Source organism: Ctenopharyngodon idella, chromosome 13 (genome assembly GCF_019924925.1).
Source record: "Ctenopharyngodon idella isolate HZGC_01 chromosome 13, HZGC01, whole genome shotgun sequence".
In the NCBI taxonomy this organism is placed as follows: domain Eukaryota; kingdom Metazoa; phylum Chordata; class Actinopteri; order Cypriniformes; family Xenocyprididae; genus Ctenopharyngodon; species Ctenopharyngodon idella.
The window spans coordinates 26,097,416-26,116,515 of NC_067232.1; the positions used below are offsets into that span (position 1 = coordinate 26,097,416).

The window sequence follows — 19,100 nt, forward strand, 5'->3', positions numbered from 1 at the left end:
AAGACCAAAGATTGTGTCACAGTCATCAGCACTAGCACTCTATTTCCCAGCATCCCTCCTGTTCCTTACCTGCGCACATTCATCTATCACCATGGACACTAACCACCATCACAGCTGCACGTCATTTGTTAATCTCCCTGTTTGTATATCAGTTCCTGTTTCAGTTCAGTTCATTGTCCGATCACCGTTATAATATGTTGTGTTACTTTTACCTGACTACCCGTTTGGAATTATTAAACTTTGTGTATTTGGATCTTGACCTGTTCTCCTTCGTCTTCCTTCATGAACACAGCCTGACAGATGATCGAACCGCCCGAAAAGGACGAGAAGGCAATAATGCTCGCCCTGGCTCAGGAAAGCCATAACCTTTTTTTGTTTGCTAAGGACTTTATTTGTTTGGCCGTCACCAGCTCCCTGGACGACGAGACCCTAAAGACCTTGTTCCGGATCGGGGCTACATTCCACCAACACCTCGACCTCCCAGACACCACTGGACTGAACTGGAGAGAAGCTGTCATTCGGTGTCTGGAGAGCGTTGCGTCCCGATCTGGAACACAGCCAGACCCAGAGCCCGTAGCAACACCCTCGACCGCGGAGAACTCGCGTGTGCACCCCGCAGACGGTGAACCAGCACCCGCCACAACGCGTCAGCCAGAGCCCGAGGAAAAGAGGACAGAGCTGACCCTCGCCCCGGATGTGCAGCCCTACCGCAAGTCTGACCAGGGGTGTGAGCCAGCGACAGCTGCAGATGAGGGAGTCACTACTACGGAGGATGAGGACTGGCTGATCGACTTCTGTGTGGCCTATTCTCCTTTGTCTTCCTTCGTGAACACAGCCTGACAGATTGTCCATTTTATGTACCCAAAATGAATTATATCTCATGTTTAATCACTATAAGAGACAGCAGCAAATCCCCGAAGCACTGGCCGAGATTAAGCTGTTCTCGGCGGGTACACGAGCACCAAACGGCTCGCATTTGCGAAAGCGTCAAAACAAATAGTAAAATAGGCGCTATGATTACATATGAGTCACATAATTCAGGTCTAAACAACTATATTCTCACCTAAAAAACTACAGTTCGTGGTACAAGTGCAGTATTTGTAAAAAACACAGTGGATTTGCTCGGCTGCCATGACAGTCGCTTCAAGCGGAGTGATACAAACGGTGAAAAGGTAGAAGTGCTGTTATCACTAGAATATAATGATGATAACAATAATCATTTTAATAACATTATTAATGTAATTATTAAAATAAACAACCTAAAATTAGCCTGGTAATAGATAAATGGTAAATGGTTTAACTGATATATTTTTATATCATTTTATATATTCACACTTTTCTACTATCTGTGGAGATTTTTTCTTAGGCAAGCGCTGCTTGCATTATCTTCAGAAAAAGTAAAAATACAGTTTGTCTTTGAATTAGCTCAAGTTCTGAAGAAAATGATTAGCGCCGTTCAGGTTTGTGTAATTGCACATTTAGCATCTCGCAGCCTTTGAGACACCACCGCATTCTCATCAACTCCTTAAACAGACGTTTCTTATCATTCAACTTCATTTTGTCACTCAACTCTTCTTTATTCAGCCTGAGTTTCTCCTTCTCATTCAGCCCGAGACATATACATACATAATGAATGAATGACTTAATTGAATGAAAACTAGAGCTTCTTCAGATAGATGGCTGTGAGGGTGTGAATGTTTGATGAGGCCCATCAGATCATTAATGAGGGTGATAATACACAGACTTAATGACAAAAGACAGAGAAACAAGTTTTCGGCAGATATCGCGACGAGAAGACGTGCCGTGTTTACATTCACCATCAGGTCTCCTGCTGCCAGAGTCAATTGCACACTAAAAGCGTAAAATTTCAACTGGCAAATGAAGTCGTATAAACGTGTAAAATATTTGCTCAGAGGACGCAATTACACTTAACTGAACACACAGTATTAGGGGAGGTTGAATGCGTTTTCACTGTGTGTTGCTTCAAGAGCAGCCGAGTCCCCATGAGACTGATTGTTTGATATTGTGCACATCTCTGCAGCTGGGATCACACAGATACAGGCATTAATGTGTCACTAATCCAGTTTCTGCCTCCTGTGTTTGTTCAGGCATCCTGCGCCGGGCTTCACAAACCCACCTCTATTCTACCAGGAGTTGTGTGCTCGTAAATATGTACTTAGTAAATGCTACAGATAAGGCTGAGCAGAGACAGAGCCGTCTGTGTGGGGATGCTGACTGCCAAGTGATGGGACGGATCCATCACTAAAGCTGGGAGGAGACACTCTGAATTTATCAGGGCTGTAAACAAAGATTTACCTTGGAGGAAAAGAGAGGGGATATATTCAATATTTGAGCTGTGAGGGAGAGCAAAGACCAAATTAAGTTTGTTACACCTGCAAGTGGTGACAGAATCTATACGCTATAAATGTTTCATGCCACAAAACTGTATTTTGCATTATTTTTATTGAAAAATATTACATACAATATATTATAAAATTCTTATTTGTAATATAAAATATATACAATAGTACTAATAAATACATATATTTTTGTATATATATATATATATATATATATATATATATATATACACACACACACACACATTAGAAAAAAATATATAAAATTATTATAATAGAATATAATACAATAATATATATATATATATGTGTGTGTGTGTGTGTGTGTGTGTAAAGAATAATAATAATGATGAATATATCATTATATAGTTGATATATAATGATAATATTCATTATAAAATATATTTTTAGAAAATAGTAATAATATAATATTTTAATTTTATATTTTTTAAACAATATATTTTTATTTTATTGTATATATATATATATATATATATATATATATATTGATTTATAATATAAAGAATAGTATATTATTTTCTAAAAATATATACTATTTTTATATTATAAAACAATATACAAATATATATATATATATATATAATAAAAAAAAGATTATATTGTTTAAAAAATATAAAATTAAACTTATTAATTATATTATAAATATGTAATATAAAATATATAATCATAATAACAATATGAAGTATCTTAATAATAATAAATATATCTTATATATTTTAAGAAAATATAATTATTGCTAATATTATAAAAAATGTATAATATAAATTATACACAATATAATAACAACAATACATGATTATATTGTATACATTTTAATTATACAATATTATATATAAGCTGTAGGTTCAAGGGTTTATCCATGTACTGGAAGACTGAACCTATGTTGAAAGTCATTTTGGATACAAGTGTCTGCTAAATGGCTACTTACTATTATTTAGAATTAGACTATTGGTAAATGTTTAAAATTGAAGTAATCCTTTAATGCTGCTCAAACGCACAATACGATAATCATTATTTCAAACAATCATCAACACTTGACTTCACTATGTCAAACAAAAACAAAACAGTGTGTGTGTGTGTGTGTGTGTGTGTGTGTGTGTGTGTGTGTGTGTGTGTGTGTCATGGTTGGTTGTTGTATTAAGCGTGTGACGAAAGGATTAGATAACAAAAACAGTCTTTATTAAATCCACATAGAAAACTCATGAGATCACAGGAGGAAACAATAAACACAACCACTTTTAACACTGACGATACCAGACAAAGGAACTACAGGGCTTAAATACACGAGGAGAGTAATCAAACGGAATGGGTGTGGGACCTAATAAATAACCAGGGAAACTAACTAGGGAACTCAGACAGGCAAACAAGGAAACCAAAACACCATGACAATAAAACAGAACAAAACAGTGTGTGTGTGTGTGTTTGTGTGAAGGTAAGAGAGAATTTTTAAGTAGCAGCGACACCAAAATCTGAGTGATACTGAGCGCTGTTTACCGGGACACCTCACGTCCCGAGAGAGCGAGCCATCAGAGCAGTAACTAACCTTCACGTGACTTCACTGTAATTTTACGCCTGTGAGTGAAGCAGATCTCAGCCAGCAGCCTTATCTATAATGACGATCTGGGATGCTGCACTTCTGCTTCCTGGTGGAGGTGATATTGAGGTTATGAAGAATGAGAGAGAAAGACAGAGAAAGAGAGCAAGAAAAGTGATGTTAGAATGTTGTGAGAATGTTGTTACTTTAGCTTTCTGTGGTGTTCTGAGTGGATCTTAGAATGTTGCTAGGGTATTATGGGTTGTTGTCAGGACGTTGCTATGGTGTGCTGTAGAGCTGCACAATTAATCATTAAAAGGGTCTGACTTTTTTAACTTTAGTTAGTGTGTAATGTTGCTGTTTGAGCATAAACCACATCTGCAAAGTTACGGCACTCAAATTTCAATGCAAAGGGAGATATTTTCTTTTACAGAAATCGCTTTTTAAGGACTACAACAAACGGCTGGTAGGGACTACAACAAGCTTTTTCTAGGGTTAGTGACATCACTAACCCAAAATTTACATAAACCCTGCCCCGAGAACATACAACAAAGGGGGTGAGGCCATGTTGGGCTGCTTTAGAGAAGAGGAAGAGTTGTTGTAGTAGAGTGTTGTTGCCATTTCGAACAATGTAAGGCTGAACACTGTTACTGACAATCCTCATTTTGGATGCCTGAGATTCTCCAGCTTTGTTTTTGTTGAGCAACTAAAGCGCAAGCTGTTAAAGCTCCGCCCTCTTTTGGAAAGGGGGCCGGGAGCATCAGCTCATTGCATTTAAAGGGACACACACAAAAATGGTGTGTTTTTGCTCACACCCAAATAGGGGCAAAATTAACAAGCTATAATAAATGATCTGTGGGGTATTTCAGCTATGTCTATTAAACCTTTGATAAGTACGATCACATCGAACATTCAGATCTGCGTTCGCGTTGCCGCTGATCCAGAGAGAGCAGTTGTCATGTATAAGTATGAAACAACTTCACAAACAGTCTTTTCAACATCACAGTTGAAATAATATTCAACAATAATTCAGATTATCACAGAAGTACTGGGATAAAAGTTTATATAAACACTGATGTCTACGGAAGTGATCAAAATAGAGTAAATTACCTTTTCAAAATTGACGCTTCAAATATTGTATCAATTACATTGTTGCACCACTAGGTGGCGAAAAGTGACTGTTAAAAAATGTATTTGTCATCGAATCATTCATTCAAGAGATTCGTTCAAAAACGCTGATTCATCCAGTGATGAAACAAGTGAAGTCTTTATGAGTGAGTCATTAAATCATCTACTCAACCATTTTTTTATTTTATTTAAATGAAATATTTTTAAATAGATTTTGTTTAGTTGTCTATTCAGAATTGGTTGCCATGGCATTGCTATGTGATTGCTGTGCTGATGTGGATGATTGCCAGGGTGTTGCTACGGTGATCTGGGTGGTTGCCAGGGTGTTGCTATGTGGTTGCTAGGGTGTTGGGTGATTGCTAGGATGTTGATATGTGGTTGTCAAGTGTTCTGTGCAGTTTCTTGGTGATTTCTTACTACCCCATGTGAAAAGCATCTCTTTCTCTCCAGCACCCTCAAGTCTCTGTGATCTTTTGGTCTCTATATGTCTCGGGTCACTTTTGCAATGCTAGTCCGTGGGATATTTTTCTACCTGTTTTATTGTCCACCAGGGAAATGTTGTAAGTCGGATGACTTACATAGCACAATAGTCCACATCACCACAACAAGCCTCATAATTTGAGGTATCTTGCATGTCTGTACCACAAACTATGTGGGATTAGTTACACACTGAAGTTTAATACTTACAGTAAGGGTTTTAAATTATCCCTTCAGTATGAGCAACAGTCAGCGTAATGCATGCCTTAGCAAACACACCTAATAAAGAACGGAATAAGGCCAGATGGAGAATACGAGAGTGGAGTAAAAGCAGAAATTCTAATAGTAGCTGACAAAACAAGAGAGAGAGCGACAGTATGAGGAGGTGTGTCGAGTACAGTCTGCTGTGGCTGTTGCACATTTGCATAAATGCCTGGAAAGCATCAGCGACGTCCCTTGACGAAAAGAGATTTGAGAGAGTCAGGCCGTTGATCCTCACAGAGATGAAGATCTCTCAGCAAAACACACCCACTCCAAAACGACTCTCTTACTCGAGCTCACAAAGCCTGCTGATGCGGATATGTGTCCAACACTTTACATTCAAATTCATCATGGCAGAATTCAAATAAGATTCAAATCAACAATGAAGTTTCTATTCAAAATCAAATTGGAAGAAAAGCATGTGTTCATTCATCACTAAATGAATGACGGAGATCATGAGCCTATCGCACGAAAACATTACATATTTCAGTGCTAAAATATTATACTATATATATACACATACATACATAAAGCCAATACACAGCATAAATATCTTATTATATAAATCGTACAATAATGTAATAAATATATTTATAAATATTATATAAAATATATTTCATTATAATATTATAGTTTTAATAATTTTACTTATTTAACAAAATAAACAAATATATAATAAATGCCAATAAATACATTTATTAGTATAGATAGATAAATCTCTGTTATAGAAAACAAAAATTGTGTAACAAAAAAATTAATAGAAATAGTATATATATATATATATATATTATCAATATTTTAATTATTAAACAAAAATAAACACATTTTAATAAAATAAATTATATATATATATATTTGTTTTTTTTTCTTACACATTATGTTTAATAAACCGTATTCCCCCATATTTACACCACATTCACAATCAATTCACGTTGACTTAATTTATCATGTTTTCACGTTATGGCCATGACAAATGAGCAAAAGTGGGTTAATTGTCACGAAAAAGCAAAACACAATTAAAAAGATCTTAATGGTCCAGAAAAAAAAGCTTCATTATCTTTGTGCAAAACATAATTTCATATTTCCTTCTTGTGATTTTGGAGTGAAATATGAGTCAGGCATGTTCTGGAGCGATTCACCTCGTGAGACTCATATCATTATCACATTTTACTAGGCGAGCAAAATAAAGCTCATTCATTAACCCCCGAAAAGCTAAAAGCAAAAACTCTGCAGAAATAATTCAGCTCCACCTACATCAAAACGATATCATGACACCAGAGCGAAATGGACCGTGAACCGCGAAATGGACCGTGCAGGAAGTGCCGATGGCTCTTCAACTTTAAAAAGGCAAAAAGAAAAGAGGCCTTATCACCATAACAAGGGCTTATCAGACAACAAACTTCTCTTCCCATGACTTTCATCTTCTGCACTTGTTCCACTGATCTTATGAATAAATCATAAAGGCCGTACCCCCTTCGGCTCGGAGCAGCGTGCACTGCCTCCCCGGCCCTGTAAAACACAGAGAAGTGTTTATGGGAGATAAGAGCCAGAGAGGTTGCCTTCCCAATAACGCTTTTTATCACTCCTTGTCCTCCCCGAGCATCGACTTTTACGACGCACACCCACGGCAGCAGAATGGATAATTAGGGGAGTTTGTGGAGTCGACATCTCAGCCATGATAGAAGAGCCCAAACAAAGCCATCTGCTGAACCGCATTCCTCCGGTTGTGCTCACTGCGTCACGGTGTCATCCGGGGAGACATTAACGCTTAATACCTGCCGCTAAACACTGCAGTTGTGTTAAATATAAATGAGCGCTTTCTGACGGGCTTGATTTCATCCTATCTGATGAGGTTTTCGTCAGGACCGAGGCAGAGAGCAGAAGGGGAGCAGAAACTTAAAACCCCACAATTGATCTGGCAGAACGTATTGATCATTTCCTGTCAGACTCAGACGATCGATAGACCAAATGATCTCGGGATAGTTTCCTTCTTGACCGCTGGACCTCAAACAAAAGCGACATGAACCGACACACTAAAACCGACACTTTTTGTGTTCACAGCACACAAACACGGTTCACAAGACGTGAGCTCAGATTTAAAGGAACACTCTGGGAACGTTTGTGTTGTTATTGTTAACTTAAAATAAAACCAAAACTATTAATTGTAATTGTAACAAAGCAGGAATGAAATAAAATCTAAATATTAGATGAAAAACTTAAACATAAAAAATTTAAAATTAGAACTGTAGACAACTAACTGAAATAAGAGCTGAAGTACTAAAATTACTAAAACTGAAATAAAAAATAAAACTGAAAAAATATATATATAATTTATAAAATTAATTAAAAAGTTATTAATATTATATAATATTTTTATATTGTAGTTTTAATATTTTTAATTATTAAACAAAAACATTTTTACAATAAATTATATAATAATAACTATATATATATATATAACTTTAAAAGTTTTAATATTTTCTTTAATATATATATATATATTAAATATATATAAACTTAAAAGTTATAAATATTATATATTTTTAATATTTTATATTGTAGTTGTAATATTTGTAATTATTAAACAAAAACATTTTTATAATCAATTATATAATAATAATTATATATATATATATATATATATATATACACTATATTAGGTATATATGGGTCGCTCTCAGGAGCTCAGTGAATTCAAGCGTGGTACCGTGATAGGTTGCCACCTGTGCAATAAGTCCATTCGTGAAATTTCCTCACTACTAAATATCCCACGGTCAACTGTTAGTGGTATCATAACAAAGTGAAAGCAATTGGGAACAACAGCAACTCAGCCATTAAGTGGTAGGCCACGTAAAATCACAGAGCGGGGTCAGCGCATGCTGAGGCGCACAGTGCGCAGAAGTCGCCAACTTTCTGCAGAGCCAATAGCTACAGACCTCCAAACTTCATGTGGCCTTCAGATTAGCTCAGGAACAGTGCGTAGAGAGCTTCATGGAATGGGTTTCCATGGCCGAGCAGCTGCCTTATATCACCAAGTGCAATGCAAAGCGTCGGATGCAGTGGTGTAAAGCACGCCGCCACTGGACTCTAGAGCAGTGGAGACGTGTTCGCTGGAGTGACGAATCACGCTTCTCTGTCTGGCAATCCGATAGACGAGTCTGGGTTTGGTGGCTGCCAGGAGAACGGTACTTGCCTGACTGCATTGTGCCAAGTGTAAAGTTTGGTGGAGGGGGTTTATGGTGTGAGGTTGTCTTTCAGGGGTTGGGCTTGGCCCCTTAGTTCCAGTGAAAGGAACTCTTAATGCTTCAGCATAACAAGACATTTTGGACAATTTCATGATCCCAACTTTGTGGGAACAGTTTGGGGATGGCCCCTTCCTGTTCCAACATGACTGCGCACCAGTGCACAAAGCAAGGTCCATAAAGATGAGCGAGTTTGGTGTGGAGGAACTTGACTGGTCTGACCTCAACCCGATAGAACACCTTTGGGATGAATTAGAGCGGAGACTTGCGAGCCAGGCCTTCTCGCCAACATCAGTGCCTGACCTCACAAATGTGCTTATAGAAGAATGGTCAAAAATTCCCATAAACACACTCCTAAACCTTGTGGAAAGCCTTCCCAGAAGAGTTGAGGCTGTTATAGCTGCAAAGGGTGGGCCAACTCCATATTAAACCCTACAGATTAAGAATGGGATGTCATTAAAGTTCATGTGCACGTAAAGGCAGGCGTATATATATATATATATATATATATATATATATAATTAAAAAACCTTTCAAAATTAATAAAAAGTTATAATTATTATATAATTTTTTATATAATATTTTTATATTGCAGTTTTAATATTTTTAATTATTAAACAAATTTGTTTTATAATATGATACATTATATCATTAAGACAAATATCTGAAATACACTACATTGAGTAAATATAAAATTAAATTAATAAATACTATAATAGTGCATAAACGATACTAAAACAAAACTGTCTGGGATAAAAAGAAGTTCTCTTTCAAAATGTCCATTGTAAGTGCATTACTAGAAAACATGATGATCTTTGCTTGTTTTTACAGAATGAGGAAGGAGACAAAACTATTTATGCTGAGAACAGCATATCACAGATTCTAAACATTTGGTTTAAGTTGTTTTAAACCCAAAACATTCCTTCAAAACCCCAAATCATGAAAAGCAACAGTGAGGACATTTCACGAATCTGCTGATTCGCTCAAGCGGCTCATCGGCTCGGATATGAAGTAACCTGGACTGCTTTTAATTAGCTGTAGAAACAATTTTCAACAATCACTGATAAGTCCACTAACTACAGACACAGAAAGAAACACAGACAGAGTCTGGGAGTGAACAGAGCGGAGAAGTGCTCATTAATTCCTTATTTTTTAGCGATGGAGGGAAGTTGCGGTCTGTGATTGAATAGACTGACCTCCAAAACCCAAATACCGTAATCATCCCGACTCAGCTGTCGCAAATTAGCGGCGGTGGATTCTGGGTCTTTACTGATTGCTGTAGAGAGGACACGTTTCAAGCCAGACATCTGCTGCGAATACACCACAATGACACTTTCCATCAAACTGCCAATAGCTGTATTATAGACAAACAACCTCTTGTTATCTTGGACCACTTCAGATGTGGAGTGACTCATTGTGTAGTTCTATAGAAGCCCTTGGGTTTGAGATGATGTACTATAGCCATCCCATTTGTGGTGGCCTTAAAGATGATGACATTTAGCTTTACTCATAGCTCCTTCCTCAAAAACGTCTTCATTTGTTTTTCTATTCTCAGTGATGACCTTTAAAAGTAGTGTGCAACTCCAATTCAGAGGTGAAGTACTGGTGTCATATCATAACCTAATACAGAACATGTATTGCTATTTAAACAGCACCAGAAATGACTGATAAGAAGGCCTGAGATCTGAAACACTTGTATTTTCCTCCATGTGTTAAATAAAATAACAAAAGATTTAGTAAATCATGAGGAGACACACAAACAGCACTATTTCAAGAGAAAGCCCCATGTATGATTCTGACATTTAAGTATGATATACAGTAAAAGCACTGCTGCACAAAGAAACGACTGTAACCTTTAATCCGCAAAGAGGAGCTATAACTGTAAAGACACAGGCATCTTTAGGTAGAGCTGGAGAAGTAAAGAGAGACAGAGACACAAACCCATTAGCAATAATCTTGAGTGAATCAGAGAACAGACTGGACTTCTATTATTTGCTTTGCTCTACAGGAACAGCAGGTACATAAAAATGACAAAGTTGAGTGATTAGGATTCAGGACTGGACTGATACGAGTCACTGACCCGCTACTCCCATCAGTGCGCTTTCACAGAGACCGTCAGAACCTCGATATGTCATTTATCTGTCAAAGCTGAAGCTAAAGAATCAAAACCAAGGAAAAATTTTCAACATCTTAACCACATAGACATATAGCAGAGTGCATGTGATCATCTAATTCCACAAATGATCATGAATTCATCACCTCTTGAGGCCTAATTAGTTTAGCAGTAGTTGGAAACCACAGCATTAAAGGGAGAATTCAATATGTAGAATTCAGACATCTTGTCATTAGCGACACCAGTGGCCGTTAAGTGAACTGCAGCTAGCAACTTACTGCTTGTGCTCGTACTCGTGCACATGTAACGTACAACTGAATGTGATTCAATGCCCCGATATACACAAGTTGGAAATAACTTTGCAGCGATATACTTTTAACGAACATCCTAACATTGTCCATGCTGCTGAGAGCGACGTTTAGATGAATATGTAAATAAATATGTGATGTGTGCTTTCCTCTCAATAACAAAGTAAACACACAACAAAAATGACAGCGGTGAGAAAAAATAGAGTAAATCACCTTCTTAAAGTAACTTGACGCTTCATATATCGACTGTATCGATTACATCTTTAGGTGGCGACAAGTGACTGTTAAAATGTATTTGTCATTGAATCATTCATTCAAAAGATAAAACAAGTGACGTATTTATGAGTGAGTCATTGGATCATTCATTCAAGAGATTCATTCAAAAACCCTGATTCATTCAGGAATGAAACGAGAGGCTTGTTCGAGATGCATCAGCGCTGCGCAGACCGATCAGCGTATGACATCAAAGTACCGCAAGAGCGATTGGAGAGCATAATACTCCTTATGATTTTGAATCGCTCTCGCGGTACTTTGATGTCATATGCCGATTGGTCTGCGCAGTGCCGATGCATCTCGAACAAGCCTAAGTATTTATGAATGAGTCAGTGAATCATTCATTCAAGAGATTTGTTCAAAAACGCTGATTCATCCAGTAATGAAACAATTGAAGTATTTATAAGTGAGTCATTGAATCATTCATTCAAGAGATTTGTTCAAAAACCCTGATTCATCCATTAATTAAACAAGTCAAGTATGTATGAGTGAGTCATTGAATCATTCATTCAAGAGATTTGTTCAGGAACCCTGATTCATTTAGTAATGAAACAAGTGAAGTATTCATGAGTGAGTCATTGAATCATTCATTCAAAAGATTCATTCAAAAACCCTGATTCATCCAGTAATGAAACAAGTGAAGTATTTATGAGTGCATCATTGACTCATTCATTCAAACTGATTTTTTTTTTTTGAATAATTCATTCAAATTAATTAAACATTTTAAATAGACTGCAGCAATTAACATTTTGTCAGAACCTCTAATAAATTAGCATACATGTTATTTTGATTAGTTGTCTGTTCAGAATCGTGAAAAAAAAATTTTGATTTTCAATTTATCCTGAATCGTGCAGCTCTACACCGGTATTATGTCGACAGATGAGGTAATTAAAATTACACTGTTATGATAGTTTGATTATAAGTATATTTGAGACTGTAGACTATATAGATCTGACTATGTGAGACCATACTTTGAATTAATCGCTAGTCTTTGCATGACACATTGACATTACTGTACAGAATGGTTCTTTCGGCATTATCCTTAACACTGTATAAGCATTCATTTCATGCGTCATAGAACAGAATCTTTTTGATTTTTCCAGCAAAAACGTCTTGAGTCCTTTACATAAAAATCAGTCTACAGGCTTTCATATATAGGCAACCTAGGAAGTCGGGAAAAGTCTAATTTTTTAAGTTTCGTTACAATCTGTTCACACATTGGCAATAAAAAAGTGATTAATACATGAAAATTCTTAAATATAGACCCTTTAATCAATCCACTTCAAAACATTTCATAATGATCAAAACCCATCTACATGCAAACCAACGTGCCAAAAACAGTACCCGTTTTTTAAAATCCTGTAGTTAAGCATTTTGCACGAGGGCCGGCAGTGATCGAGCAGGTGATTTTGATCTCAGGAGCTCTCCAGTTCCTGGGTCACCCGTCCATGGAATTAAACCGGCAACCTCTGCGACAGCAGCTCACTTTCTGAACTATTAGACTCGGAGAAGCAGCAGTTCCACCCAAAGACTTCATCAGTCAGACTCTGACAGGATAAATAGGCCAGCGCACACATCTCAGTTCAAATATCATTATACTGCAGGCACTTCAAACACAACATGGATCCATTGTGCCAAATGCCACTGCTTACTGCACTAGGCTAGCTTCAAAATGAATACACTTCAGTATATTCACTTTAGTAGAGGTTTCGAATGGAATAGTTATGAGACTGACAAAGTGCAAAGTCGTGTAAACACCTTAAACGCTTTTCTTTTATCAGGGAAAGGTCATAAACGGTTTAAACGAATCCTACCGCTAGATGTTACCCCAATTTTGCTTTGCATGTAAACACCTTGATCAGCTTTCTGTTTACGTTCTGATGTCAAGACCGAGGATGTGCAAAATTATGCTAGACATCGATTATACACGCATGGACGGGAGCTCAACAGAACGGAATCTGGTTTATTTATCATTTAACGCCATATCAGCATCAAAGGCTGTATTCATGGCAAACTCAAGAGCAATAAAATTTAAAATAATCAAAATAACAATAATATCTCAATTAATTGTATACGTTTAACTTTATTTGACAATATTATCTCCCTAAACAAAACAAAAATATAAAATAAATAAAAATAATAACAGTTATAGAAAATCTTTCAATTTGATATTTGATAAAATTTCTAATATTTCCCCAGGAGTAGCCTTTTAAAAATGTCCATTAATGTACTTTCTGAATAAAGATGTCGCCTTATATCATTTAAAGCAGGACATTGCAATAAAATATGCTTTACAGTCAAGGAAGACTTATAAAAATCACATAAAGGCAAATCTTCCCCTTTCAATTTCAATAAATATGCATGGGTTAGTCTTGTGTGACAAATTCGACATCTTATATACAGTCTGGTTAGTTCTATTTTCAAAATGAAAACAATGCTTAGGTCTTTCATTTATAACTGGATTGAACATAATCTGGTCTTTTTTAAAGTTGTTGTGGTGTTTTTTAAAGTTGAACTATATTTCATTTGACACAATGTCTTGACTTTTAAATTCCGAAGAAATCTGGTAAATGTTTATTATCTGATATTTGTGCTTTATATTTTGCTTGCAAAAAATGTTATTCAGCCAGAACACGGGGCTACTTTTAAACGGCCATCAAAGTAAAAAGACAATTTTCTCCCAAATAGTTATGTTACTGTATCTACCAGAAATAACTGGACAAAGTACATTTTAATCGTCTCACTCCAACAAAAAAAAGAAGAATTTTTAAAATCATTTTTAAATCAAGATACATTTTCTTGAGATGCAAAATAACATAGTATGGGAAGCTTTGTTTTCTGAAAATGTAAAAATAAATGTAAAAATATCTGCTAATGGGGTCAGAAAAATAAGTTTAAACTTGTTTTATGTTTAAACTCACTTAATTTTGATTCATTTTTTAGAAAAAAAACTATCGTATGCCATTTTGCATCTCAAGTTGTCTTGAATTAAAAAACGAGGAAGAACATCACTTGCACTTTGCATCCTTAGTGAACCTGCTAAACCTTTGCTTTATTAGCAACATCCTGAAGAAACAATAACTAAACCAGCTAGAAAGCAATACGAGGAAAGACATACGCTGTGACCAACAATGCATGGCATAAAACAAAGCTCTACTTCACCTGAATTAGAATTATCTAGAAAGTGACACTGTGCCACACACATACTTACTTCAAAAGCTCTTTTCAAGTGCCTTGCTGAGAGCCACGCTGTGGAAAATGTGACTGAAAATCACTGTAAGAGGTCTTGTGCGCGGATAGAGCTCAGCGAAGGAAGACGGGCGGCAAACAGCTGCATCCACTTTCCATAAGGCTCTTTGATAAAATGGTTCAGACTCTTATGTAATGAACACAGGTGCTCATGTGCAAAGCAAACGTCTGCCTCCAGCTGAGGTCTCTTCATAATGCTAACTCTGTCACTGACATCCATCAGATTAAACCACTACATTTCCATGAGTAAGCGCTTACATTGGCCACTTTGTGCGGACTGAGGAAATGAAACGCAAAGCAGATGATGATGTGAAACTATTTACACGCAGCAGATGCATTGAGGCTTTGCAACGTATGACTGGACACAAAATATATAAGTTATTCATAAGAGCACGGCACTAATGTCAAGGTCATGGGTTTGATTCACAGAAAACACGCACATACTGATCAAATGTAAAGCCTGAATGCACCGCGAGTCACAGTGGAGGAAATAAATGTAAAGCACATTCCCTGTTGAAAAGACCAGCATGTGTTCTCAATCATCACTGAACAGCATTAACCAACATGGAAATTCACACTGGTCTAAGCCGGTCTTTTCAGTAGAGTTTTCTGAAGATAATGTGATGATGTTCATTGTCACCATGTTGCTAGGATGTTGCTATGTGGTTGCCAGGGCGTAGATATTTAGTTATTAAGGGGTTCTGAGTGGTGTTCAAATTGTTGTACTAAGCTGTCCTGAGTGGTGTTTAGAATGTTGCTATGTGGTTACTATGGTGTTGCCAAGACTTTTCAGTTACTAAGATCTCCTGAGTGGTGTTTAGAATGTTGCTATGTGGTTACTATGGTGTTTCCAGGGCTTACCGATTCAGTTACTAAGCTGTCCTGAGTAGTGTTTAGAACATTGCTAAGTGGTTGCTATGGTGTTGCCAAGGCTTTTCAGTTACTAAGATCTCCTCAGTGGTGTTTAGAACGTTTCTAAGTGGTTGCTATGGTGTTGCCAGGGCTTACCTCTTCAGTTACTAAGCTGTCCTGAGTGGTGTTTAGAATGTTGCCATGTGGTTGCTATGCTGTTGCCAGGGCTTATCGATTCAGTTACTGAGATGTCCTGAGTTGTGTTTAGAATGTTGCTGAGTGGTTGCTATGGTGTTGCCAGGGCTTTCCTCTTCAGTTACTAAGCTGTCTTGAGTAGTATTTAGAACGTTGCTAAGTGGTTGCTATATGTTGTCAAGGCTTTTCAGTTACAAAGATCTCCTGAGTAGTGTTTAGAACGTTGCTAAGTGGTTACTATGGTGTTGCCAGGGCTTAACTCTAAGATGTTCTGAGTGGTGTTTCGAACGTTGTTATGTGGTTACTATGGTGTTGCCAGGGCTTATCTCTAAGATGCTCTGATTGGTGCTGACAGCAAACACCACCAACAAGAAACTCACATAGGAGCACCAGAAAATAGTAAAAAACACATTCTAAGAACTGAATAAAATGTATGCAGTTCATTAAATTAAACCTGAATAATGGCATTAGTAATAGTGGTTATCATCTTCAAGAATCTAAGATTCAATCCCACTGTGCTGCTCTCTCTGCCAAGCTACTACAGAATTCACCAGAGTCCTTCCTGTCGGAGTAAAACGCGATCAATACGGCCCAGTGACTCGTGATTGCTCTGTGTATTTTCAATGATCCAACAGAGATGTGTTTAAGCCATCAAACACCTTCTAATCATCATGCAACAGGGACTTCAATTTACACTGGACTGTGTGTTCTCAGCCCGGTCGATTATATCTGTTCCATCTACCGGCAGCTTCAATTCTGTTTCGAGTAGTCTTGCTACTATTTTGCCATAATAAGCCTCAAATTGATGATTAACCTTTGTAATCCAGCGAGCACATCGGAGACGGTGTGCTCTTGTCATACGAGTGGCTGCAAGAAAGATGCTGCATTATCGTCTGTGGGAAAATTGAGGGGTTTGTGAGCAAATGAGGCAGCGTTATCTGCACGAAGCCTGCTCGAGTATAATGAAGACGCATCTCGAGAAAGAAAAGTCTTTTAATAACAAAACAGACTGTATTGTGCACGCTTTAATAAAAAACTGTCCACGTCTGCGTACGTTAAGCGCCTATCCGTGAAGATAGAGGCTGTTATCTCGGGAATGCGAGGTGAATTAGCATCTGGTGCAGAGTGTCGGCCATTGTTTATGGCACTCTATTATTTGGTAATCAGACATTAAATGAGTCATTTCTCTACATTTAACTCCAGCCGGTGAGCTAATGGCTTAATCTGACCAACGTGGATGATTTACTTCTTGTTTACTCTGAATCACCATTAGACACACTATTTGTGACTGCAAATGAAGCAGGAAACAATTTCTAAAAACGTGCACTCTGACTACTGAAAGGTTGGCCAATCATATACATCAATATGCTTTTTATGCTTTCGCCACCCTGTGATATTTGCAGCATGTTTTGACGGTTGTTTCGTAAGGGCAACGTTTATAAAAGGCTTGAGGCTCCTTTATCAGAGGCCTTCATCAGTTGGTATTTCATATCTATCATATTTGTGAGCGCAGACTGTCCTTTACACATCACCTTGTCAAAGCGCCAGACAAGCAACCTCCTTCATTATCTTAAAATCTCTAAGGACAAAAAAATAAGATCTTTGTGCGGAGTCTCATTTCAATGAAATAAATTTAAATTAAAATAAGGTCCTAAATTAAAGCTTAATATATTCCACTCTGGGGGACAGAGGCAGAATCAGGGCATACTTCAAAAACATGACAAAATCAAGAGTAAAGTAAACTTTTAAAGTTTAGAAATGATCATTTGTCAAAGGGTCAAGACTCACTGTCATGCCTATGCCAATCTAAGTTGGAGTAAGTAAGTAATATTAAATTAATTTGGCTCCAATACTCAAGATAAATCACAAAAGATGCAACAATTTTTAACAAATGTATGGAAGTTAGCTTCAGGAATGGGCAAGGCCAAAACAACAAACAAAAAATGACTACTACCCAGCTAACAAAAATATGTTCTAACGTTCCCATTAAGTTATAAAAACCTTATTTCTAAATGTTCTCTGAACATTCAAAAATAATGTTTTTTGTGCTAATGTTTTGAGAACATTATTAAAGACCAGGGGCCTCATTTATAAAACTTTCCGTAGACTTCATCCTAAAAGTGCACGTACGCACAAAAGTTTTCAGATTTATAAAACCATGCGTATGCCAGAACCTGCGCAAAAATCCCATTATAAATCCCAGTCAGCAGAAGATTGTGCGTAGGTGCATCTCCACCCAGTCTCCTCCCCGAAATTACCATATATGGAGCTTACAACGCCCAGTTTTACTATGCATAACCTCATCTGCATATCATTTCCATGCATATTCCCATCCAAGTGACACCATCAAAGGTACAAGACAGTGGAAAATATTGATACAGACTATAAATGCCATTTGTGCCATACACATTACATTGCTAAAAATCATCCAATATCCTTGTTATGTTTTAGAATAAATATATCAAAACACCCATAAAAAAATCCACCGAATCCAGCAGTGTCTGTTGAAGTGTGCATCACCGATCATCATTCTCGCTAAAAATATTTTGTCATAACATGAGATCTGTGGTTTAGTTTAAAGAGGAATTATTGTGCCCCTATCACTCCTCGCTGTCATTAAAACAGCGTGTCACAGGAAAAATGATCAAAAGTAGCACATCAGCTATCCAAATTCATATCATTTTTGTGTAACTTCTGCATAATGACTTTATGTAAATTCAGTGCTTATCACCAATCAAAGGGTTAGTTCACCCAAAAAATGAAAATAATGTCATTAATTACTCACCCTCATGTCGTTCTACACCCATAAGACCTTCATTCATCTTCGGAACAGAAATTAAGATATTTTTGATGAAATCCGATGGCTCAGTGAGGCCTCCATTGCCAGCAAGACAATTAACACTTTCAAATGCCCAGAAAGCTACTAAAACATATTTAAAACAGTTCATGTGACTACAGTGGATCTACCTTAATATTATAAAGCGACTAGAATACTTTTTGTGCGGCAAAAAAACAAAATAATGACTTTATTCCACAATATCTAGTGATGGCCGATTTTAAAACACTGCTTCATGAAGCTTCGAAGCT

General features: G+C 36.9%; 1 protein-coding gene across 3 annotated transcripts in view; it reads right to left on the reverse strand.

The window, feature by feature from the left end:
* The window catches only part of hs3st1l1 (heparan sulfate (glucosamine) 3-O-sulfotransferase 1-like1), a 50,277-nt gene that overhangs the window by 19,288 nt on the left and 11,889 nt on the right, over nucleotides 1-19,100 (reverse strand). Inside the window, exon 2 of one of the 3 annotated variants that reach the window (XM_051918129.1) lies at nucleotides 3,925-4,024. The exons of the other annotated variants lie outside the window; for them this stretch is intronic. The gene's annotated coding sequence lies outside the window, so the exon portion shown is untranslated. The remainder of the gene's footprint in view (nucleotides 1-3,924; nucleotides 4,025-19,100) is intronic. 3 annotated transcript variants of the gene reach the window in all.